Raw genomic sequence first — 27,436 nt, 5'->3', positions numbered from 1 at the left:
CACTTTAACTCAGTTTGTCAAAATTCCTGACATTTAATCCTAGTAAAAATCCCCTGTCTTAGGTCAGTTAGGATCACCACTTTATTATAAGAATGTGAAATATCAGAATAATAGCGGAGAGAATTATTTATTTCAGCTTGTATTTCTTTCATCACATTCCCAGTGGGTCAGAAGCTTACATACACTCAATTAGAATTAGGTAGTATTGCCTTTAAATTGTTTAACTTTTGGTCAAACGTTTCGGGTAGCCTTCCACAAGCTTCCCACAATATGTTGGGTGAATTTTGGCCCATTCCTCCTGACAGAGCTGGTGTAACTAAGTCAGGTTTGTGGGCCTCCTTGCTCGCAAGGAGGCCCACTCCAATACCTTGACTTTGTTGTCCTTAAGCCATTTTGCCACAACTTTGGAAGTATGCTTGGGGTCATTGTCCATTTGGAAGACCCATTTGCGACCAAGCTTTAACTTCCTGACTGATGTCTTGAGATGTTGCTTCAATATATCCACATCATTTTCCAACCTCACGATGCCATCTATTTTGTGAAGTGCCCCAGTCCCTCCTGCAGCAGAGCACCCCCACAACATGATGCTGCTACCCCCGTGCTTCACAGTTGGGATGGTGTTCTTCGGCTTGCCAGCCTCCCCATTTTTTTCTTCAAATATAATGGTCATTATCGCCAAATTTGTCCTATTTTTTTTTTCATCAGACCAGAGGACATTTCTCCAAATGTACAATCTTTGTCCCAATGTGCAGTTGCAAACCATAGTCTGGCATTTTTATGCCGGTTTTGGAGCGGTAGCTTCTTCCTTGCTGAGCGGCCTTCCAGGTTATGTCGATATAGGACTCGTTATTCTGTGGATATAGATACTTTTGTAGCTGTTTCCTCCAGCCTCTTCACAAAGTCCTTTGCTCTTGTTCTGGGATTGATTTGCACTTTTCACACCAAAGTACGTTCATTTCCTGGAGACAGAATGTGTCTCCTTCCTGAGCGGTATGACAGTTGTGTGGTCCCATGGTGTTTATACTTGCGTACTACTGTTTGTACAGATGAACGTGGTACTTTCAGGCATTTGGAAATTGCTCCCAAGGATGAACCAGACTTTTCTGAGATCTTGGCTGATTTCTGTAGATTTTCCCATGATGTCAAGCAAAGAGGCACCGAGTTTGAAGGTAGGCCTTGAAATACATCCACAGGTACAACTACAGTTGACTCAAATTATGTCAATTAGCCTATCAGATGCTTCTAAAGCCATGACATCATTTTCTAGAATTTCCCAAGCTGTTTAAATGCACAGTCAACTTAGTGTATGTAAACTTCTGACCCACTGGAATTATGACACAGTGAATTATAAGTGAAATAATCTGTCTGTAAACAATTGTTGGAAAAATGACTTGTGTCATGCACAAAGCAGATGTCCTAACCAACTTGCCAAAACTATAGTTTGTTAACAAGGAATTTGTGGAGTGGTTGAAAAACGAGTTTTAATGACTCAAACCTAAATGTATGTAAACTTCCGACTTCAACTGTAGGTACACACACACATTTAACATTTACATTTAAGTCATTTAGCAGACGCTCTTATCCAGAGCGACTTACAGACACACACACTCACACTTACCTAGACACACACTTACTGGAATTAATCTTGCAGAAAAGGTCTGTAAATCATCGTATAAAACTGAATCCAGCCAGAATAGTTTATTTCCTATTGATTATCTTTAAGTCATCACTATGTGACCTTTGCGTTGTGACACTGTTTACTCTCTTGTTACTTTACTGCACCAAACATCTCTATCGCTCCTTTGCCCCACCAAACACAGAAAATTATCCCGTTACTTTACCCCACCAAACACACAGAAACATCTCTTCCTTTACTTTACCCCACCAAACACACAGAAACATCTCTTCCTTTACTTTACCCCACCAAACACACAGAAACATCTCTTCCTTTACTTTACCCCACCAAACACACAGAAACATCTCTCTCGTTACTTTACCCCACAAAACCAACTGAAACATCTCTTCCTTTACTTTACCCCACCAAACACACAGAAACATCTCTCTTGTTACTTTACCCCACCAAACACAGAAAATTCTCCCGTTACTTTACCCCACCAAACACACAGAAACATCTCTTCCTTTACTTATACCCCACCAAACACACAGAAACATCTCTCCGGTTACTTGACCCCACCAAACACACAGAAACATCTCTCCCGTTACTTTACCCCACCAAACACACCTAAACATGAAATCTTCAGATACACAAAGCAAGACAGTTACAATGGAAAGGACAAGAAGAAATATGACGGTGCAGACAGATTTGGCAGTGACCAGTGAAAAGGCCTGGCATTACATTAAGAAACAAATGTATCTTGTGAACTTTTATTTACTGACACTTTATTGTCTCAGTGAAAAGCAAAGCTCATCATTAACTCATTAATACATGTGATGCATAATTGAAGCTCCAGTCCAATCCAGTCCAATTTAATCCAAACCACTGTGGTCCAGTCCAAACCAGAGGAATGGATGGGTCCAGTGCTGACCAGAGTAATGGTCCAGTCCCAGGTCTAGGGCTCCAAGGGTTTCTGGTCACAGTCCTGCTGTTCTGTCCCTCTGGACAGCTCAGGCTCTGGTCACAATCCTGCTACTTCTGTCCCTCTGGACAGCTCAGGCTCTGGTCACAGTCCTGCTACTTCTGTCCCTCTGGACATCTCAGGCTCTGGTCACAGTCCTGCTACTTCTGTCCCTCTGGATAGCTCAGGCTCTGGTCACAGTCCTGCTACTTCTGTCCCTCTGGACAGCTCAGGCTCTGGTCACAGTCCTGCTACTTCTGTCCCTCTGGACAGCTCAGGCTCTGGTCACAGTCCTGCTACTTCTGTCCCTCTGGACAGCTCAGGCTCTGGTCACAGTCCTGCTACTTCTGTCCCTCTGGATAGCTCAGGCTCTGGTCACAGTCCTGCTACTTCTGTACCTCTGGACAGCTCAGGCTCTGGTCACAGTCCTGCTACTTCTGTCCCTCTGGACAGCTCAGGCTCTGGTCACAGTCCTGCTACTTCTGTACCTCTGGACAGCTCAGGCTCTGGTCACAGTCCTGCTACTTCTGTCCCTCTGGACAGCTCAGGCTCTGGTCACAGTCCTGCTACTTCTGTCCCTCTGGACAGCTCAGGCTCTGGTCACAGTCCTGCTACTTCTGTCCCTCTGGACAGCTCAGGCTCTGGTCACAGTCCTGCTGCTTCTGTCCCTCTGGACAGCTCAGGCTCTGGTCACAGTCCTGCTGCTTCTGTACCTCTGGACAGCTCAGGCTCTGGTCACAGTCTTGCTGCTTCTGTCCCTCTGGACAACTCAGTCTCTGGTCAGAGTAGTGATTATTCCACTGTTGTTCTACCAACACTCACTGACAGACAGACAGACTGTGAAACAGGCAGGCAGAGAGAAAGAGGGATCAGGACGGAATGTGTAGGAAGAGAGAGACAGAGGTGTGAGCATGATTTAGCTTGCCCAAGAAGGGGCTGCAAATGAAGTGTTTCCAACATTCAAACACTTTCCAACTCAGCATAACTTAAACTCTCAGCATCAGAGTGAGATATTATAATTTGGCATTCAGATCATCCTCAAACACTAATCTACTCCTACCATCCTTCTGTACTGTATCTACAGCTGATCCCTGTGATTGTACTGTTATAGGAACAGACTGATCCCTGGGATTGTACTGCCATGGTAACTTACTGATCCCTGTGTTTGTAATGCAATGGGAACAGACTGATCACATGTGCTTGTATTGCCATGGGAACAGACTCATCCCATGTGATTGTATTGCCATGGGAACAGACTGATATAATGTGATTCTACTGTCATGGGAACAGAACGATATAATGTCATTGTACTGCCATGGGAACAGACTGATCCCATTTGACTGTACTGCCATGGGAACAAACTGTTCCCTGTGATTGTACCGCCATGGGAACAGACTGATACCTGTGATTGTACTGCCATGGGAACAGACTGAACCCATGTGTTTGTATTGAGTTGGGAACAGACTGATCCCGTGTGATTGTATTGCCATGGGAACAGACTGATCCTATGTGATTGTACTGCTATGGTAACAGACTGATCCCATGTGATTGTACTGCCATGGGAACATACTGATCCCATACTGAAAATTTGTTGCATTCCTTAGCTTGGCTGGTTTCTTTCTTTTCTCTGAATGAACAATCACCATGCCACCTTACCAGACCTAATGAACACTCACTATGTCACGTTACCAGACCTAAAGAACACACATCACCTAGCAACCGAGAGAGAGAGAGCGCAAGAAAAAATGATATAAACTCGGAAGAATTTTTTTCAGTAAAGGGACAGCTCGTGAGGAAAGTTAATAATTAGGCAGCAACCTTTGCTTCTTGCTTTGCCCAATGCGTTATCATTTCCAAAGGTCTATGTCATTCACGTTGCTCAATTTGTTCTTCTTTGAATATGCTTTGCTATCTTTTGTGATATAAATGCAACGCACCTCCCAAACTAATACACTGAGGACAAAGCCAACATCCCAAACAATACACACTGAGGACAAAGCCAACATCCCAAACAATACACACTGAGGACAAAGCCAACATCCCAAACAATACACACTGAGGACAAAGCCAACATCCCAAACAATACACACTGAGGACAAAGCCAACATCTCAAACTAATACACTGAGGGCAAAGCGAACATCACAAACTAATACACTGAGGACAAAGCCAACATCCCAAACTAATACACTGAGGACAAAGCCAACATCAAATAACACCACAATTGGTAATGGACATGACATAGTGTTGGAATTAACCACCTCTGAACATCAGGAGGTGTGTGTGTGTGTGTGTGTGTGTGTGTGTGTGTGTGTGTGTGTGTGTGTGTGTGTGTGTGTGTGTGTGTGTGTGTGTGTGTGTGTGTGTGTGTGTGTGTGTGTGGGTGTGTGCAAATTAATACAGATAACCTTTTTTCTGCCATTCTGTGCAACAAAACACAAAACCCAGCGGAAGTCTGCACTGGAATTAGACTCAAATGATTATTTCCATCTCAGCGTCAAAATCAATCACTTTCCCCCGAATCACAAAGGCCAGACACTCCAAAGTCCCGCTCCAAACAAACACTTACACACACACACAGCAGACAGGAGATCCATCCCAGTTCAATGTTACAAACACAATTGACCTCAACCTTGTAAATAAACTCAGCAAAAAAAGAAATGTCCCTTTTTCAGGACCCTGTCTATCAAAGATAATTTGTGAAAATCCAAATAACTTCACAGATCTTCATTGTAAAGGGTTTAAACACTGTTTCCCATGCTTGATCAATGAACTATAAACAATTGGAACAGTCGTTAAGAAACTAACAGCTTACAGATGGTAGGAAATTAAGGTCACAGTTATGAAAACTTAGGACACTAAAGAGGCATTTCTACTGACTCTGAAAAACATCGAAAGAAAGATGTCCAGGGTCCCTGCTCATCTGCGTGAATGTGCCTTAGGCATGCTGCAAGGAGGCATGAAGACTGCAGATGTGGCCAGGGCAATAAATTGCAATGTCCGTACTAAGACAGAGACGCCTAAGACAGTGCTGCAGGGAGACAGGATGGACAGCTGATCGTCCTTGCAGTGGCAGACCACATGTTGCAACAGCTGCACAAGATCGGAACATACGAACATCACACCTGCGGGACAGGTACAGGATGGCAACAACAACTGCCGGAGTTACACCAGGAATGCACAATCCCTCCATCAGTGCTCAGTCTGTCCACAATAGGCTGAGAGAGGCTGGACTGAAGGCCTGTTGTAGGCCTGTTGTAAGGCAGGTCCTCACCAGACATCACCGGCAACAACATCGCCTATGTGCACAATCCCACTGTCGCTGGTCCAGACAGGACTGGCAAAAAGTGCTCTTCAATGAGGAGTCGCTGATTTGTCTCACCAGGGATGATGGTGGGATTCGCGTTTATCGTCGAAGGAATGAGTGTTACACCGAAGCCTGTACTCTGGAGCGGGATCGATTTGGAGGTGGAGGGTCAGTCATGGTCTGGGGCGGTGTGTCACTGCATCATCGGACTGAGCGTGTTGTCATTGCAGGCAATCTAAACACTGTGCGTTACAGGGAAGACATCCTCCTCCCTCATGTGGTACCCTTCCTGCAGGCTCATCCTGACATGACCTTCCAGCATGATAATGCCACCAGCCATACTGCTCGTTTTGTGCGTGATTTCCTGCAAGACTGGAATGTCAGTGTTCTGCCATGGCCAGTGAAGAGCCCAGATCTCAATCCCATTGAGCACATCTCCGACCTTAGATCGGAGGGTGAGGGCTTGGGCCATTCCCCCCAGAAATGTCCAGGAACTTGCAGGTGCCTTGGTGGAAGAGTGTGGTAACATCTCACAGCAAAAACTGGCAAATCTGGTGCAGTCCATGAGGAGGAGATGCACTGCAGTACTTAATGCAGCTGGTGGCCACACCACACACTGACTGTTACTTTTGATTTTAACCCCCCCCCCCTTTGTTCAGGGACACATTATTCCATTTCTGTTAGTCACATGTCTGTGGAAATTGTTCAGTTTATGTCTCAGTTGTTAAATCTTGTTATGTTCATACAAATATTTACACATGTTACACAAAATAAACGCAGTTGACAGTGAGAGGACGTTTCTTTTTTGCTGAGTTTATCTCTGTATCTCCATGTGTGTTTTTGCACAGCACAAAGCTGACAAATACAATCTGCAGAGACAAACCCCAAAACACACACACACACACGCACACGCGCACCCACACACACACACAAACACACTAACACACACACAGCTCCAAAACACTGTTAAACTATCAGCTTTTATCTCTCAGGATTATAGAAAAACAACTAAAAGTCAATGGTCTTTTGCATTGTGCCATGAGAACTTATAAAAAAAACACACATTTAGAAAACTCTGCCTCCATTTAGAAAACAACTTCATATCTACACAATACTTTAGTCTTTCAAAAATCCTAAACATTTAAATAAGGCAAGAGGATCTAAAATCCTTTCTAAATGCATAGTTTCTGGTGAGTTATCTTTGACTAAGTAGTTGAATAACAAAATGATCTTGACCTGAAAACTCCCTGGGGTTAAACATCATATGCATGCACTGCCACAACATGAAAAAAACAGAAGATGTTTATCATGATAATTCAAAACTGGGAGGCCACGGATGATGTTTGTATAATGAGCCCAATGCAGGTGTGTGTGTGTGATTGCATTTGCCCGTGTGTGAGTGTGTGTGCATCTGTGTGTGCGTGTGTGTGCGTAATGAGCTAAGTGCAGGGGAGTGAGAGTGTTATTCACACTCCACAGTCAGTGCTCTGTGAAGTGGAGACTGACCCGACTCCCACTCAGACCTCCAGCACTCTGGAGGGGGAGCTGGAGACTGAGCCAACCCAGCCATAGTGCACCGCCACAGGCTAGTTTAGGCATTTGAGGCCCCTGGAGGGCCCTGACGCAGCATCACCCACTCCCTGCCCACTATATGCAAGGTTAACGTGCATAAGAAGAAAGGATATTTTTTATGCGTAGTCTGACACGGCCGTCACACTTGCCTATGTGTTTGCCTATGTGTGTTCTCACCAGTGACGTTCTGCAGTTTGAGGAGGAAGTTGTTCCACAACTGGCACTGATGAGCTGCAAGCGTCCTTTGAGTGTGTAGAGGGAGGAGTTTAGTGTGATGTATTCCTGTTGGTCCATGCAGGATGAAAAGTGGACAATTCTCTTCCTCTATGCTTGAGGTCCTGCCAGGGAAAACACAACAACCAACCAATTATGCCAGAGAGAAACTTTACACTGACTTAAACTTATTGTTTGTTATATTCAATACCAGTCAAAAGTTTCTACACACCTACACATTCAAGAGTTTTTCTTTATTTTTACTATTTTCTACATTGTAGAATAATAGTGAAGACATCAAATCTATGAAATAACACATATGGAATCAGGTAGCAACCAAAAAAGTGCTAAACAAATCAAAACATATTTTAGATTTTAGATTCTTCAAATTAGCCACCTTTTGCCTTGATGACAGCTTTGCACACTCTTGGCATTCTCTCAAACCAGCTTCACCTGGAATTAACTCTTAAAACCTGTTGGGGCTAGGGGGCAGTATTGACAATTTCGGAAAACATATGTGCCCATATTAAACTGCCTCCTACTCAAACTCAGAAGCTAGGATATGCATATTGTTAGTAGATACGGATAGAAAAAACCCTCAGAAGTTTCTAAACCGTTTGAATGGAGTCTGTGAGTATAACAGAACTCATATTGCAAGCAAAAACCTGAGAGAAATCCTACCAGGAAGTGGAAATCTGGATGCATGGGCTCTCTTCAAGTCGTTTCCTATTGAATACACAGTGACGTAGTAATAATTGTGCACTTCCTACGGCTTCCGCTAGATGTCGGGAGTCTTTACAAAGTTGTTTGAAGCTTCTACGATGAACAGAGCCCAAATGACAAGGAGGGGAAGTTGTTGAGGCAGATGGTGACATCACTTCTTGGAGCACGTTCATGAGCATGGATCCCTCCCGTTCCAAAACCTTTTTCAAGACACAGGAACCGTCCGGTTGAAATATTATTGAATCTTCACGTTCTGAAGGCCCTAAAGATTGATGTTTTGCAACGTTTAACATGTTTGAACGAACGTAAATACAACTTTTTGTAACTTTTCGTCCCGACATCGTCCGCGCGCTTTCTACTCTTGGAGTAGCTTACTGGACGCACGAACAACAAGGAGTTATTTGGACATAAATTACGGACTTTATCGAACAAAACAACATTTGTTGTGGACCTGGGATTCCTGGAAGTGCCTTCTGATGAAGTTGATCAAAGGTAAGGGAATATTTGTAATGCAATGTATGATTTTAGATGATGCTATCTGTATAGCTTTGTGTATTTTTCTGAGCTCAGTACTCAGATTATTGCAAAGAGTGCTTTCCTCGTGAAGCTTTTTTGAAATCTTTCATAGCGTTTCCATAAAGGAGATGTTCATCTATAATTCTTTGAATTACAGTTTAACATGCCGATGTAAAATGCTGTTTTTATATATAAATATGAACTTTATCGAACAAAAAATGCATGTATTGTGTAACATGATGTCCTAGGAGTGTCATCTGATGAAGATCGTCAAAGGTTAGTGCTGCATTTAGCTGTGGTTTGGGTATTTGTGATGCATGCTAGTTGCTAGGAAAATGGCTGTGTGGTTGTTTTTGTCGACGTACTCTCCTAACATAATCTAATGTTTTGCTTTCGCTGTAAAGCCTTTTTGAAATCGGACAACGTGGTTCGATTCAGGAGAAGTGTATCTATAAAATGGTGTAAAATAGTCATATGTTTGAGAAATTGAAGTTATAGCATTTATGAGGTATTTGTATTTCAAGCCACGCGATTCCACTGGCTGTTGACTAGGTGGGACGCTTGCCCAGGGAGGTTAAAGGAGTTCTCACACATGCTGAGCACTTGCTGGCTGCTTTTCCTTAACTCTGCAGTCCAACTCATACCAAACAATCTCAATTGGTTGAGGTCGGGTGATTGTGGAGGCCAGGTCATCTGATGCAGCACTACATCACTCTCCTTCTTGGTCAAATTACCCTTACACAGCCTGGAGGTCCTGTTGAAAACAAATGATAGTCCCACTAAGATAAACCAGATGCAATGGTCTATCACTGCAGAATGCTGTGGTAGCCATGCTGGTTAAGTGTGCATTGAATTATAAATAAATCACTGACAGTGGCACCAGCAAAGCACCCCCACACCATCACACCACTTCCTCCGTGCTTCACGGTGGGAACCACACATGCGGAGATCATCCTTTCACTTGCTCTGAGTCTCACAAAGAAACGGTGGATGGGACAATAAATCTCAGATTTCCACCGTTATAATGTCCGTTGCTCATCTTTTTTGGCCCAAGCAAGTCTCTTCTTATTATTTGTGTCCTTTAGTAGCTGTTTCTTTGCAGCAATTCGACCATGAAGGCCTGTTCACGCCGTATCCTCTGAACAGTTGATGTTGAGATGTGTATGTTACTTGAACTCTGTGAAGCATATATTTGGGCTGCAATTTCTGAGCTTGGTAACTCTAATGAACTTATCCTCAGCAGCAGAGGTCACTCTGGGTCTTCCTTTCCTGTGACGTTCCTCATGAGAGCCAGTTTCATCATAGCGCTTGATGGTTTTTGCACTTGAAGGATATTTCAAAGTTCTAGAAATGTTCAGGATTGACTGACCTTGATGTCTTAAAGAAATTATGAACTGTCTTTCATTTTTGTTATTTGAGCTGTTATTGCCATAAAATGGACTTGGTCTTTTACCAAATAAAAAATCCAAATCTTCTGTATACCACCCCTTCCTTGTTACAACACAACTGATTGGCTCAAACGCATTGAGGAAAGATATTCTACAAATCAACAAGGCACACCTGTTAATTGAAATGCATTCCAGGTCATGAAGCTGGTTGAGATAATGAGTTTGCAAAGCTGTCATCAAGGCAAAGGGTGGCCACTTTGAAGAATCTCAAATCTCAAATATAATTTGATTTGAATAACACTTTTTTGCTTACTACATGATTCCATATGTATTATTTCATGGTTTTGATGTCTTTACTAATATTCTACCATGTAGAAAATAGTAAATATAAAGAAACACCCTTGATTGAGTAGGTGTGTCCAAACTTTTGACTGGTCCTGTGTATATAATATATAATATACATGGATGACATTATATTGTTTCCTCATCAATCTACACAAAATATCCCATTATGAAAAAGCAAAAACAGGTCTTTAGAAATGTTTGCAAATTTACATAAGTATTCATACCCTTTGCTATGAGACTCAACATTTAGCTCAGGTGCATCCTGTTTCCAATTACCATCCTTGACATGTTTTTCCAACTTGATTGGAGATCACCTGTGTTAAATTCTATTGATTTGACAGGATTTGGAAAGGCACACACCTGTTTATTTAAGGTCCCACAGTTGACAGTGCATGTCAGAGGAAAAACCAAGCTATGAGGTCGAAGGAATTGTCCTTAGAGCTGCGAGACAGGATTGGGTTGAGGCACAGATCTGGGGAAGTGTACCCAAAAATGTCTGCAGAATTGAAAGTCCCCAAGAACAGAGTGGCCTCCATCATTCTTAAATGAAAGAAGTTAGGAACCACCTACACTCTTCCTAGAGCTGGCCACCTGGCCAACCTGAGCAATCGTGGAACCCGAATGTGACTCTGACAGAGCTCCAAAGTTCCTCTGTGGAGATGGGAGAACCTTCCGGAAGGACAACCATCTCTGCAGCACTCCACCAATAAGACCTTTATGATAGAGTGGCCAGACGGAAGCCACTCCTCAGTAAAAGGCACATGACAGCACTCCTGGAGTTTGCCAAAAGGCATCTAAAGGACTCAGATATATATACTATACATATGAAGTCGTAAGTTTACATACACCTCAGCAAAATACACTTCAACTCAGTTTTTCACAATTCCTGACACTTAATCATGTTAAAAAGTCCCTGTCTTAGGTCAGTTAGGATCACCACTTTATTTTAAGAATGTGAAATGTCAGAATAATAATAGAGAGAATGATTTATTTCAGCTTTTCTTTCTTTCATCACATTCCCAGTGGGTCAGAAGTGTACATACACTCAAATAGTATTTGGTAGCCTTGCCTTTAAATTGTTTAACTTGGGTCAAATGTTTCGGGTAGCATTCCACAAGCTTCCCACATTAAGTTGGGTGAATTTTGGCCCATTCTCCTGACAGAGCTGGTGTAACTGAGTCAGGTTTGTGGGCCTCCTTGCTTGCACACGCTTTTTCAGTTCTGCACACAAATGTTCTATTGAGGTCAGGGCTTTGTGATGGCCACTCCAATACCTTGACTTTGTTGGAAGTATACTTGGTGTCATTGTGCATTTGGAAGATCCATTTGCGACCAAGCTTTAACTTCCTGACTGATGTCTTGAGTTATTGCTTCAATACATCCACATATTTTTCCTACCTCATGATGCCATTCTATTTTGTGAAGTGCACCAGTCCCTCCTGCAGCAGATCACCCTCACAACATGATGCTGCCACCCCCGTGCTTCACAGTTGGGATGGTGTTCTTCAGCTTGCAAGTCTGCCCCTTTCTCGTTCAAACATAACGATGGTCAATATGGCCAAACAGTTCTATTTTTGTTTCATCAGACCAGAGGACATTTCTCCAAAAAGTATGATCTTTGTCCCCATGAAAAGTTGCAAACGGTAGTCTGGCATTTTTATGGCTGTTTTGAAGCAGTGGCTTCTTCCTTGCTGAGCGGCCTTTCAGGTTATGTCAATATAGGACTTGTTTTATTGTGGATATAGACTCTTTTCTACCTGTTTCCTCCAGCATCTTCACAAGGTCCTTTGCTGTTGTTCTGGGATTGATTTGCACTTTTCTCACCAAAGTATATTCATCTCTAGGAGACAGAACGTGTATCCTTCCTGACTGGAATGACTACTGCGTGGTCCCATGGTGTTTATACTTGCATACTATTGTTTGTACAGATGAATGTGGTATATTTAGGCATTTGGAAATTGCTCCCAAGGATGAACCAGACTTGCGGAGGTTTACCATTTTTTTTCTGAGGTCTTGGCTGATTTCTTTTGATTTTCCCATGATTTCACTCTAAGAGGCACTGAGTTTGAAGGTAGGCCTTGAAATACATCCACAGGTACACCTCCAATTGACTCAAATGATGTCAATTAGCCTATCAGAAGCTTCTAAAGCCATGAGATCATTTTCTGGAATTTTCCAAGCAGTTTAAAAGCACAGTTAACTTAGTGTATGTAAACTTCTGACCCATTGGAATTGTGATACAGTGAATTATAAATTAAATAATCTGTCTGTAAACAACTGTTGGAAAAATGAATTGTGTCATGCACAGAGTAGACGTCCTAACTGACTTGCCAAAACTATAGTTTGTTAACAAGAAATTTGTGGAGTGGTTGAAAAATGAGTTTTAACCTAAGTGTATGTAAACTTCCAACTTCAGCTGTATACAATTTAAAAGATTGTACTGAGTTACAGTTTATAAAGAAATCAGTCAATTGAAATAAATTAATTAGGCCCTAATCTATGGATTTCACTTGACTGGGCAGGGGTACTCCCACCGGGGAGCCAGACCCAGCCAATCAGAATATGTGACCCGTTTCTGGAAACTAGACGATTGTTGCGGGTCACTACTTCACCGTAGAGCTGTTCGAACGTAACCTTTTTTGGGGGTAGAAATGCCTTCTGGAACATGTGAACTTTCATGTGCCTTAATAACAAACTTGTATGCCATCGGTCAATATGAATAAAATGGTTAAATTACAAGCCTAGTTAGTTTAGCCACAGAAAAAGACAGAAACCTTCCCCCTCTAGCCATGAATGGCTGACATAATGATTGGGCTGGATGTGCCAAGAGATGAGTTTGGATTGGCCTGCCGTATAGCAAGTTTCTGTCTATTTGAGCTGGTCAGTATGCCTAGATGACCCTCTCTAACACTGCTTTTTTTATGTATCGCATAGTAAAACTGCATAAGTCTAATGTCAAGTTAAAGTTTACTGTTCGCTAGCTAACTTTACTTGTATGCTCTCCACTTTCTGTCAGACTGAGTTTTGAAATCAGTGGAATTCGAGTATGATAGGTAAGGAGATGGAGAAACCTGTATCCGGCTTAAATCTTCAAACTAACGGCAACCATGGCGTCCAACATGAGACGCGTCCATCGATGATGTATACGAGTAAGATAGTCTAGCTAGCTTAATTTTCAGATATTACACATTTCTAATTTTGACAGAAAGTGTTTTCATTTCAAGTTATAGTGTACTGTTATCTAGCTAACTTTAGCTGGCTGGCTCGCAGCAAACGTTATGTGTATGATCTTATTAGTCGTATCTCAGACCTATTTGCTTGACTAGTTATAGCCTAATGTTAGCTTGCGAACATTGAACCTGGTTGGTTAGCTATTTGCAGATTCATGGTTCATTGTTTACCTAGCTAGCTAGCTAGCTACATGTCTTAACAAAAGACTCCACTATGCAAGTATCCATTTCAATAGAATGTCTCTGCACCAACTGTTGATAGACTTACTAGCTGGTTAATTTGCTTTGGCTATCTACTACGATTTCAGACCAGACCACAGGTAAAATAGTCTGGCTAGCTACATTTTCAGATATTACACATTTCTAAATTTGACAGAAAGTGGTTTCATTTCAAGTTAAAGTGTACTGTAAGCTAGCTAGCTAACATCAGCTGTCTGACTCGCTAGCTAACATTATGTGTATGATCTTATTATTCGTATCTCAGAACTATTTGCTTGACTAGTTATAGCCTAATGTTAGCTATTGAACTTGGTTGGTTAGCTACCTGCAGATTCATGCAGGGTAGTAACGTCATGAGTTGGGATTATGGTTCATTGTTTACCTAGCTAGCCAGCTACATGTCTTAACAAAAGACTCTGGTCTGAGTTTGCCATTGCGCAGAATAACTGATGAATTTACAAACGCTCAACACCCATTGAATATGGCCGGTGTCAGTAAATGTCAGCAAAAAAAGTGTAATTAAATTGTTGCCAGGAGCACAGTTACAGTTACCAATGCTCTGACTAACATGAAAACAGCCTAACCAGCTCTGCTAGGGTGAGTAAAATGGTCAGAGTGGGATGTTCTCTCGTTATGTGTCTGGAAGTAGCTAGCAAGCTAGCCATCAACCCTACTCAGATCAACCCTACTCCTTGGCCAGAGTGTCCAGTGTGCGCTTGAACGCGCTGAGAGTGAAACGCTATGAATTTACGAAACTCACCAACTCACTGGATAACATAACAGCCTAACCAGCTCTGCTAGGGTGAGTAATGTTCATTGAGCTGTTCTCTCTTTTGTGTCTGGTAGTAGCTAGCAAGTTAGCTTGGGTGCTTGACTGCTGTTGTTAATACAGAACGCTCGGATCAACCCTTAAAGAGATGGTTAGGGCTAAAACTTAAGATGGTGTGAATGATACTGAATGGGTGTAGACAAAAAAGGGCTCTGCAGTAGTATAATAAAAACATTCAAAGGCCATTTTCTCAAAAGTGAGTTTACAAGTTTATCGACTTTCAAAGCAAAATTACTTTGTCATTGTTCCTCAACTGTAGTGTATGATATACCATTTTGTAGTTCTGAGTCTCTACTTTTATCCAATGTAAAAAACACAATTTCAAATGTTGCTACATAAGATTGATTTCTGCCGGTCGGTCACATAATATGTTTTTCCCCACAAAAGGGCTTTATTACAGACAGAAAAACTCCTCCGTTTTATCAGCTGCCCGGGTGGCTGGTCTCAGACGGTCCAGAAGGTAAATAAGCCGGATATGGATGACCTTGGCTGGCATGGTTACAAGTGGTCTGCGGTTGTGAGTCCGTTTGGACGTACTGCCAAATTCTCTAAAATGATGTTGGTAACTGCTCTGGTGGACATTCCTGCAGGCAGCCTGCCAATTGCATGCTCTCTCAAAACTTCTGGCATTGTCTTGTGTGACAAAATTGCACATTTGTGGCCTTTTATTGTCCCCTCGCACAAAGCTTTTTGTGTGTATGGAACATTTCTGTGTCACGTCCTGACCCTAGTAAGATGTCATTTTCTATAGTAGTGTAGGGCAGGGCATGACAGGGGGTGTTTTCCTCTCTGCGCCACGGTTTGTTGTTTTTGTAATTCAAGTTTTCTGTATTTGCATTCAGTTTCACTTTTAATAAATATGTGGAACTACGAAAACGCTGCATCTTGGTCCGCTCCTTCAAACAACCGTCACATTCTGGGATCTTTTATTTTAGCTCATAAAATATGGGACCAAAACTTTACATGTTGCTCTTTATAATTTTGTTCAGTATACAGTGCCTTTGGAAAGTATTCAGACCTCTTCACTTTTCCCACATTTTGTTACGTTACATCCTTATTCTAAAATGGATTAAACAGCTTTTTTTTCTACACACAATATCCCAAAATGACAAAGGAAATACAGGTTGTTAGAAATTTTTGCAAATGTATTACAAAGAAAAAATCGAAATATTAAATGTACATAAGTATTCAGACTCTTTACTCAGTACTTTGTTGAAGCACCTTTGGAAGCAATTGCAACCTTGAGTCTTCATGGGTATGACACTACAAGCTTGTCCCATATGTATTTGGGGAGTTTCTGCAATTCTTCTGTGCGGATCATCTCAAGATATGTGAGGTTGGATGGGGAGCATTGCTGCACAGCTATTTTCAGATCTCTACAGAGATGTTCGATCGGGTTCAAGTCCAGGCTCTGGCTGGGCCACTTAAGGACATTCAGAGACTTGTTCCGAAGCCATGCCTTCATTGTCTTGACTGTGTGCTTAGAGTCGTCATGTTGGAAGGTGAACCTTCAACCCAGTCAGGTACTGAGCACTCTGGAGCAGGTTTCATTCAAGGATGTCTCTGTACTTTGCTCCTATTATCTTTGTCTCGATTCTGACTAGCCCCCAGTCTCTGCTGCTGAAAAACATCCCCACAGCATGATGCTGTCACCACCATGCTTCACTGTGGGGATGAGTCGTCTGTTTCTCAAACTAGACACTCTAATGTACTTGTCCTCTTGCTCAGTTGTGCACCAGGGCCTCCCACTCCTCTTATTTTGGTTAGTGCCAGTTTGCGCTTTTCTGTGAAGGGAGTAGTACACAGCGTTGTACGAGATCTTCAGTTTCATGGCAATTTCTCGCATAGAATAGCTTTCATTTCTCAGAACAAGAATAGAATGACGATTTTCAGAAGAAAGTTATTTGTTTCTGGCCATTTTGAGCCTGTAATCGAACCCACAAATGCTGAAGCTCCAGATACTCAACTAGTCTAAAGAAGGCCAGTTTTATTGCTTCTTTAATCATCACAACAGCTTTCAGCTGTACTAACATAATTGCAAAAGGGATTTCTAATGATCCATTAGCCTTTTAAAATGATAAACTTGGATTAGCTAACACAATGTGCCATTGGAGCGTAAGGGTGATGGTTGCTGATAATGGGCCTCTGAATGCCTATGTAGATATTCCATAAAATATTAGCCGTTTCAAGTTACAATAGTAATTTACAACATTAACAGTGTCTATACTGTATTTCTGATCAATGTTATGTTATTTTAAAGGCCCAAATAATTGTTTTTCTTTCAACAACATGGACATTTCTAAGTGATCCCAAACTTTTGAAAGGTAGTGTATATTTGATCCATTTTAGTATAAGGCTGCACAGTACTGTGGAAAAGTCAAAGTTTCTGAAAACTTTCCCAATGTGTTGTATAAGAGGCCTCACCTGGTCTCAGCCATGTCTGTATAATATCTATATGAGGTCTCTCTCACCCGGTCCTACCCATGTTGGCCCAGGACTTCATCATCCTCCTGCTCATGACAACTTCCTCCTCTATGTATCCCATGGTACTGTTCAGCGGCATTCCAAAGATAAACTCAGTCTCATAGCCTTGCATCATGCCCATCCACGCAGGCCAGGGATTGTTGGAGGAGTGGTGGTCAAACAGGAAGAGGCAGGGCTTACCCCCTGTGTTCTGTGTGTAGGTATGGTGATGATCAGAGAGTTACATTTTACATTACATTACATTTAAGTCATTTAGCAGACGCTCTTATCCAGAGCGACTTACAAAATGGTGCATTCACCTTATGATATCCAGTGGAACAACCATTTTACAATAGTGCATCTAAATCTTTTAAGGGGGGGGGGGGGGGGGGGTTAGAAGGATTACTTTATCCTATCCTAGGTATTCCTTAAAGAGGTGGGGTTTCAGGTGTCTCCGGAAGGTGGTGATTGACTCCGCTGTCCTGGCGTCGTGAGGGAGCTTGTTCCACCATTGGGGTGCCAGAGCAGCGAACAGTTCATTACAAACTGAGCAGAAGGGGCCAAATACTAACTACACAACTCAACATTCCATGTAAATAATACGTTGATTTACGTTCAAGATTTGTGGCAAACATTAGAGCAGGGCTCTCCAACCTTGTTCCTGGAGAGCTACCATCCTGTACGTTTTCACTCCAACCCTAATCTAATGCACCTGATTCTAATAATTAACTGCTTGATAAAATGAATCAGGTTAGTTACAATTGGGGTTGGATAAAAAAACTTATAAGAGTGTAGCTCTCCTGGAACAGAGTTGGAGAGCCCCGCATTAGAGCTTTGTGGAACTCTTCAATATGTTGTCCTTACCTCTGGGCAAAAGTCTACCCACCATTCGTGCAAGCAAATCATGATTCTTCATCCCACTATTCTCATCTGTCCAATCAGTGTACTGTACTGGAAGATGGCCATCTCCCTTGTGACATCACCGAACCCCATAAACACTAGGTCCACCCCTTTCAGGAAGTCCTCCCTGCTGATCAGGCTCTGGCTAGTGATGTCATATCCCGGTGCCCTGTAAACCAGAAAGTGGGTCCACTCGTCTTGGTTCGAACCAATCAGCACCTCCGTCTTCAGGAAGTTTCCCGTCCGGAGCAGAACCTATAGGACCAGACAGAGAAGATTAGACATTATGACATAATGCCATTGGAAACATGAATGCATGAATGTCAACTGCTTGTTTGTTCAGTGCCTTTTGGCCCTACAAGCAACCACAGATTCACACACACCTCGGGCATGTCTGGTAGGAAGTTTTGGTCGACAGAAGGAGTGAATGGCAATGCTATGAGTGCGGGGAGAGACAGAACGGTGTACTGCTGGTTGATGATATCCTCTCTGTAGACACTGCTCCAGGACAGCCAGAGGTGTCAGGGGACTAACCCATCAGCCTACCTAGGGACAGGGTCCTGTTCCAGACCTGCTGTTGAGTCATGACAGCCAATGGAGTGTTATGGGAACCACTCTGTAGTATCGCCCTGTTGAGCAGACCATGGCTGCCAGAGGAGAGGAGATGAAGACCCACAGATGCAGCCAACATAAAAAGGAGATTAATTAAACATGGTAAAACAAAGATTGAGAATAAAAAAAGAGTAACAGAAAAAAAAGCTGAGTAACTTTTGAAAGGTCTCTGGCAAAGGCAGCGATGTTATTGGCTGCCTAGCACAGAGCCAAGCGCTGGTCATGCATTCCATCGTCGCCACGGACAACCTCACTATCAGGAAGAGACAGGAAATACAACGGACCGAGCCTGTGTCCAATCAAAACAAACTTTACAATTGGTGTACATTGAAAACATAAATATAAGTATATTAGTTTCACTTTATAGTTCCAGGACAGTGCCTGTAGTGAACACGCCCCCATAGAGCCACATCATGACAGGAGCCAATGAGGAACCAGGGGAAGAGCTCTTGGTACGTTTAGGGTGTGTCCATTTGGGGACGAGTCCATATGTTGAGGTAGAGACAGTCTTCACTCATCTTGCTGTTGGGGTTCCACATCTCAGCTCCATGGAACCCCGGGAGGAAGGAAATCATAGTCAAACACGTGTAGTTAACAACTTGATTACAAAACAACATTGAGCATGTTTACATACACAGTAATAATTTGATACTAAACGGATTATGTCAGTAAACAGATTATACAATAGTCATGTAAACACCTTACTCTGCTTATCTTAATCAAAATCGAAGTAAGCCTACGCTGATTAAAACACCTGGTTTTCTGAGCAATCTTTCAAATGATTAGGACATGTAAACACCTTAATGGGCGTTCCAGCAGTGTATGTGATCTGAGCATGTTCCAGCACCAGCCTAGCGAGCCTCCCTCTTTGTGAAGTGAAGTGAGTTTGGAACAACTGAATGTATAGGTCTTAGAAGTAGTTTTCACGAACAAACTTTATATGACCGAACTCAGAATCAAATATGCTTCCCAAAAATAACATGGTCACTGTGGTAGAACATTTATATAAACAGGTTTTCTGCATTTATCAGAGTGACATCAGGTCTCCTGATCTCAGATGTGTCCATGTAAACAGGATTATTAGGGGAATCGTTCTTCTTACAAAACATGTAAACGTTTTAAACAAACTATTATATTAACCTGACTATCCACAATAATTACATTATTGTGTGCATATAACTGTACTCAATGACTGTAGACAGTCACTAACATCAACAGGTTTAAAGGCACACAAACATATGCAGTACATTCATGTATATGTAATAAGCTATGTTTGTTTACTATACAGGCCTATGTCATAAGCAATGTTTGTTTACTATACAGGCCTATGTCATCATTCTGATATCATATCCCTACCAGGAGAAGTTGTATCCCGGGGTTGGAAGGAGTTGGAGTTGCATGTAGTGTGGGGGGGTTCCAATAGGGTATTCTCAGGAATGCTCTGACATATCCACCACTTGGCGAAGGAAGCTGAGTGCCACGAACTCTGGCACGATTTGTGGCGACAGTGAGGTCGTCGATGAGGTCATCAACCTGAGCCACTGGGGCCGGGAGTATGTGGAACAGCAGGAGTGACAGGGTGATGTGTGTTTGTGAATGGTCACCATGGTAACATGTTCATGTCTGGAGAGGTCAAAACACATTGAAGATTTTGGAAGTCGACACAAATATCAATTTTGGTACATAGATTAATAGACACTCACACATCACGAAACACACGCACAACAAACACACATCAAGAAACACACGCACAACAAACACACATCAAGAAACACACATCAGGAAACACAGACACAACAAACACACATCAAGAATTGCATGCGCAGCAAACAAGCATCGAGACACATACATCAACAAACACACATCAACAAACACATCAGGAAACATACATCAACAAACACACATCAACAAACACATCAACAAACACACATCAACAAACACATCAGGAAACATACATCAACAAACACACATCAACAAACACACATCAACAAACACACATCAACATACATCAACAAACACACATCCACAAACACATCAACAAACACATCAGGAAACATACATCAACAAACACACATCAACAAACACACATCAACAAACACACATCAACAAACACACATCAACATACATCAACAAACACACATCAACAAACACATCAGGAAACATACATCAACAAACACACATCAACAAACACACATCAACAAACACACACACACAGAACAAACACAAACACAAACACATACTATTACTCAGTAATAGTTGGAGATGATTGATATAGTTACAAATCCATTAGTTTGTTGAAGCATTCAAGATTTTCCAAAGATTTCCACTGGCTTCAACAAGCACAGAACAAGTAAGGCAGAGGGAGAGGAGAGAAAAAAATGGAGTGAGGGAGACTGACAGCTATTAATGACACCTTGAATTAAGCTGATTTCAGGATAAGACTATGTGAGCGGGTGCACAGTGGGAGACGATCAAATCTCTCCCTCTGACTCTTTCAACACCAGACAGGCGTGCAGAAACCCACCCACCCGCCTGCATCTTCTTGCCAAACAGATTACTCAGCTGAAAGTGGGAAACAAATTAATATCTAAAATTAGAGAGCGTGATTGCTTGTTGTGATATTGGATAAATCCTGGATTAATCAGGTCTGCACTGACCAGACAGATTATCCCAGCAGTCTCACATGACCTTAGAGGCAGAATGAATAGATCTGGCAGGCAGGATATCAATTCCATATCTACCTTTTCTCATGGACTTTAAATGAAACCCAACCTAGATGGCTGCTGTGTTTGTGGAAATAGCTTACCTGTGCAGTTGAAATATGTTTCTGATTCAAATATTCCCATGCTGTGGTGTGCTGTGGCGTGGTGTAGCGTGGTGTGGCGTGCTGTGGCGTGGTGTGGCATGGTGTGGCGTGCTGTGGCGTGCTGTGGCATGGTGTGGCATGGTGTGGCGTGCTGTGGCGTACTGTGGCGTGGTGTGGCGTGGTGTGGCGTGCTGTGGCGTGGTGTGGCGTGCTGTGGTGTGGTGTGCTGTGGCGTGCTGTGGCGTGGTGTGTCGTGGCGTGGCGTGACGTGCTGTGGCGTGGCGTGGTGTGCTGTGGCGTGGCGTGGCGTGCTGTGGCGTGGTGTGGCGTGGCGTGGCGTGGTGTGATGTGGTGTGGGGTGGCCCGAGAGAAATAAAGGAGGAATCTTATGACTTCTTATCATAAACAATATCACCTTCCCAAACCATATGACCACACACACACACACACACACACACACACACACACACACACACACACACACACACACACACACACCCAAATACACACACTAGTATCTGACCACTATCCCTTTACTAAAGAAAGACATCACTTTTATGTGTGTGGTGAAAGAATGGATCGCCACATCAGCCAGTCATAGCTAACTCATGAGAGTAAATAGCACCTTTATCAAGTAGCACAAAGACAAACAGAAACACACCAACTCAGCTGGTACATGTACACACACAGGGTTGCAGGTAGCCTAGAGTTTGGAGTGTTGGGCCACTAACCGAAAGGTCGCTGGTTGGAATACTGGAGCCGACAAGGTGAACAATCTGTCGCTGTGACCTTGAGCAAGGCACTGAACCCTAACTGATCCAGGGGCGCTGGACAATGGTGACCCCTGGCTGTGACCCCACTCCCTGCGAGTATCTCAGTGGGGAGTTGGGATATGCAAGAAACACACTTCCATTAAACAGTTGTGTGTAACACAAATATAAGCAACCCCCAGCGTATTATTATCACAAACACACACACAAACACACACACAAGCTAACAAACTAGCTAAATGTCAGACACACCCCATGGGTATTCTGCCACATTGTTAGGGTGAATAATGTATTTTGAAGTACTAATCTCTGGTGTGGTTTGAGGAGAAAGCTACAACAGCACAAGCGGTGGTGGGGGACCATCCTTCATGCTGCTGTGACCCACTGACACCTTCACTGGTTGGACGAAAGTCAACCTCACAAAGGGTTACAACAACACAGACAAAATGGTGGTAAGAACGTTGTTGTTGAGAAACTGTTGTTTCATTCCCATTGCTCAATGTGTTGTGACCTCATGGGGTTACATACTGCTTTTTGGAATTGCAAGATATTGAATAATACAGATGATAATGTATGTCCCCAAAGTATACAAACAGCAACAACAAATAACACTGTGTGAATGGGTATTGCGGGCAATAAGTCATTGACGGACCAAATTAAATTGGATTGAGGGTTACATTCGGCCCGGGGGACCCTTGACATAGCCTATTTCCCCATTCCTGTCTATGTTTAACACACCCTCAATGCTGGACACAGCCGTTGTCAATAACATCCCAGGGAGACCTTTTAGTGTCAAATCATACACATCACCACAATATTACATATCCACGCATGTGGCTCTTGTGTTAGTCCTGGTGCCATGCTGGGAGCCTGTAAAAGTACAACATACTTTTCTACAGAAAAGTCAACTGCAACTGACTAACCAACTAACCAGCCAGAGCAGTTCTAGTAAAGGGATAAAGGACTAACAGTGTCTCGGAAAATCCAGATGTGCTGGAGAATTTTTTACATTGTGGTAGGCAACACATGTGCCTATAGGGAGAGTAGTGAAAGTAGAGTAGGGGGCAGGGATGGTAGAGTAGGGGATAGAGATGGTAGAGAAGGGGGTAGGGATGGTAGAGAAGGGGGTAGGGATGGTAGAGTAGGGGGTAGGGATGGTAGAGTAGGGGGTAGGGATGGTAGAGTAGGGGGTAGAGATGGTAGAGTAGGGGGTAGGGATGGTAGAGTAGGGGGTAGGGATGGTAGAGTAGGGGGCAGGGATGATAGAGAAGGGGGCAGAGATGGTAGGGTAGGGCATGGTTGGAAGGGTAGGGGGCAGGGATGGCAGGGTATGGAACAGGGTTGGAGGGGTAGGGGGCAGGGATGGTAGAGAAGGGGACAGGGATGGTGTCAACATGGTGGTAAATATCCCATGAGAATAAGTAAGGGATACCATACATTATTTAAGCAATAAGGCCATAGGGGGTGTGGTATATTTCTAAGGGCTGTTCTTAGTCACAATGCAACATGGAGTGCCTGGATACAGCCCTTAGCCATGGCATATAGGCCATATACCACATACCCCTGAGGTGCCTTATTGCTATTATAAACTGGTTACCAACGTAAGTAGAGAGGTAAAAATAAATGTGATATATGGTCTGATATACCATCAACCAATCAGCATTCAGGGCTCGAACCACCCAGTTTATAAAAGGAAAATAATGCACGCTCTAGAATGCCCTTCTAGCCAATCAGATACGAGTATTCAACAATGCATGGTATAAGTAAGGGATAAAAGCCAACGTTCTCTACATTACCTTGGAAACAATGGAAGACTCTACCAAGTCCCTTTGCTGAGTTCATTTTTCCAAAGGAATGTACAAAACGGAGGTGTTTGTTCTGCTTATACCACAGTTGCCAAAGAAAATAATATGAAAGCACACATTTACTGGTATAAATATTTGTATTTTTATGAGCAAAATCATACTTTTTCATCTTTTGGTTGCTAGAGACCCGAATCAGTTGTTTGTTCGATTAGCTCAATATTTATGAAAGTGACCCAGTCATACATTCTTTATGTTCGGTTGCCATGCTCAGTGGCAACTTTCTTATTTTTTGCTTGCTAGATACGACTAGCTGTTTATCCCACTTATACCACAGTTGCCAAAGAAAACAACACTAACACACATTTACCAGTAGAAATATACACTGCTCAAAAAAATAAAGGGAACACTAAAATAACACATCCTCGATCTGAATGAATGAAATGAATGTGCTGACAACAAAATCACACAAAAATAATCAATGGAAATCCAATTTATCAACCCATGGAGGTCTGGATTTGGAGTCACACTCAAAATTAAAGTGGAAAACCACACTACAGGCTGATCCAACTTTGATGTAATGTCCTTAAAACAAGTCAAAATGAGGCTCAGTAGTGTGTGTGGCCTCCACGTGCCTGTATGACCTCCCTACAACGCCTGGGCATGCTCCTGATAAGGTGGCGGATGGTCTCCTGAGGGATCTCCTCCCAGACCTGGACTAAAGCATCCGCCAACTCCTGGACAGTCTGTGGTGCAACGTGGCGTTGGTGGATGGAGCGAGACATGATGTCCCAGATGTGCTCAATTGGATTCAGGTCTGGAGAACGGGCGGGCCAGTCCATAGCATCAATGCCTTCCTCTTGCAGGAACTGCTGACACACTCCAGCCACATGAGGTCTAGCATTGTCTTGCATTAGGAGGAACCCAGGGCCAACCGCACCAGCATATGGTCTCACAAGGGGTCTGAGGATCTCATCTCGGTACCTAATGGCAGTCAGGCTACCTCTGGCGAGCACATGGAGGGCTGTGAGGCCCCCCAAAGAAATGCCACCCCACACCATGACTGACCCACCGCCAAACCGGTCATGCTGGAGGATGTTGCAGGCAGCAGAACGTTCTCCACGGCGTCTCCAGACTCTGTCACATCTGTCACATGTGCTCAGTGTGAACCTGCTTTCATCTGTGAAGAGCACAGGGCGCCAGTGGCGAATTTGCCAATCTTGGTGTTCTCTGGCAAATGCCAAACGTCCTGCACGGTGTTGGGCTGTAAGCACAACCCCCACCTGTGGACGTCGGGCCCTCATACCACCCTCATGGAGTCTGTTTCTGACCGTTTGAGCAGACACATGCACATTTGTGGCCTGCTGAAGGTCATTTTGCAGGGCTCTGGCAGTGCTCCTCCTGCTCCTCCTTGCACAAAGGCGGAGGTAGCGGTCCTGCTGCTGGGTTGTTGCCCTCCTACGGCCTCCTCCACATCTCCTGATGTACTGGCCTGTCTCCTGGTAGCGCCTCCATGCTCTGTACACTACGCTGACAGACACAGCAAACCTTCTTGCCAAAGCTCGCATTGATGTGCCATCCTGGATGAGCTGCACTACCTGAGCCACTTGTGTGCGTTGTAGACTCCGTCTCATGCTACCACTAGAGTGAAAGCACCGCCAGCATTCAAAAGTAACCAAAACATCAGCCAGGAAGCATAGGAACTGAGAAGTGGTCTGTGGTCACCACCTGCAGAACCACTCCTTTATTGGGGGTGTCTTGCAAATTGCCTATAATTTCCACCTGTTGTCTATTCCATTTGCACAACAGCATGTGAAATTTATTGTCAATCAGTGTTGCTTCCTAAGTGGACAGTTTGATTTCACAGAAGTGTGATTGACTTGGAGTTACATTGTGTTGTTTAAGTGTTATTTTTTATTATAATTTTTTTTTGAGCAGTGTATATATATTTTTCATTCTGTCAACATAAGCAAATTCAAACTTTCTCATATCGTGGTTGCTAGAGACGCAACCCAGTCATTAATTCGATTAGTTCGATATTTATGGACGCGACCCAGTCGGTGTTCGTTCTTTATGTTTTGTTGCCACGCTCACTGGCAACGTTCTAATCCCAAACACTAGGCTAGAAGCTAGCTAAATAGATTACAAAATAGCTGTTTTCTATTGACATTCATAACAATGAGCTTATAATGCCCCATTTTGCCTGGCATAGCTAGAAATGTTTTTCACCTGTCCTGTTAGTCAACACTGACTGTTACTTATGAGGGGATTGCATTGCATATCAAACACCAGGCTAGAAGCTAGCAAAACCTGCCAATTGCTAGCAAACCTGACAATATGACAACCAAATTCAAAAATATAAGTTGCTGAAAACAGCTGTTCAAACTAGAAACATGTGGGAGGATTCGACAGCTTTAAATGCGAAATTCATATTCATCACTCACCACGTTAGGTCATCAGATGCTAGCAAAAAATGAATACCTGCCAAATCAAATAAATTCCAGCTAGCTATGTTTTTTCCTTATTGGACCTGCATATACAATGTACCCAATTTTAGTTTGTGTAGTTGTTGTTTTAGCTTTCTGGAATTTTGTAGCAAGTACAGTCTGCATGTGTAGGTGCTTATTGCGTCATGATTGCAAATTGTCCCGATATCTTTTCTAGCTGTCTTGATATATTTTTCAACTGTCCCGATATCTTTTCCAACTGTCCCGATATCTTTTCCAACTGTCTTGATATATTTTTTCCAACTGTTCCGATATATTTTCCAACTGTCCCGATATCTTTTCCAACTGTCCCGATATCTTTTCCAATGGTCTTGATATATTTTCTACTGTCCTGTTGTCTGGTTTTAATGTCAAGTCTAGAATGCCCTTCTAGCAAATCAGAAATTATTATACAACAATGCTGTGGTATAACCCAAGCTAACAACTATATTTCATATATAGCATATTATTTAATTTCATAACGGGGAACTTCTTCAAACTATTTTAAAAGATAATAGGAGGTCCCTGGGGTGTGTTTGAGAGGGAAGGTGATTAGATTTAAATCAAACAATACCTCCCTGCCAACCCATTCACTGTTTCACATTAAAACAAAAATAAAGTTGTTTTAATAAACTTCAATTTTTTATGCCTCCTATAATAATCATTCACTTGAAGCATATT

The 27,436-nt window shown here is 42.8% G+C and overlaps 1 pseudogene; it reads right to left on the bottom strand.

The window, feature by feature from the left end:
- The window catches only part of LOC123729192 (cholinesterase-like), an 80,499-nt pseudogene extending 61,033 nt beyond the window's left edge, over positions 1-19,466 (bottom strand).
- Between the last annotated feature and the right edge of the window lie 7,970 nt (positions 19,467-27,436).

Source organism: Salmo salar, chromosome 20, assembly GCF_965601325.2.
Source record: "Salmo salar chromosome 20, fSalSal1, whole genome shotgun sequence".
NCBI classification, from domain to species: Eukaryota; Metazoa; Chordata; class Actinopteri; order Salmoniformes; family Salmonidae; genus Salmo; species Salmo salar.
Note: the sequence above shows the minus strand (reverse complement) of the source record. Positions and strands in the feature narration are given on the sequence as shown.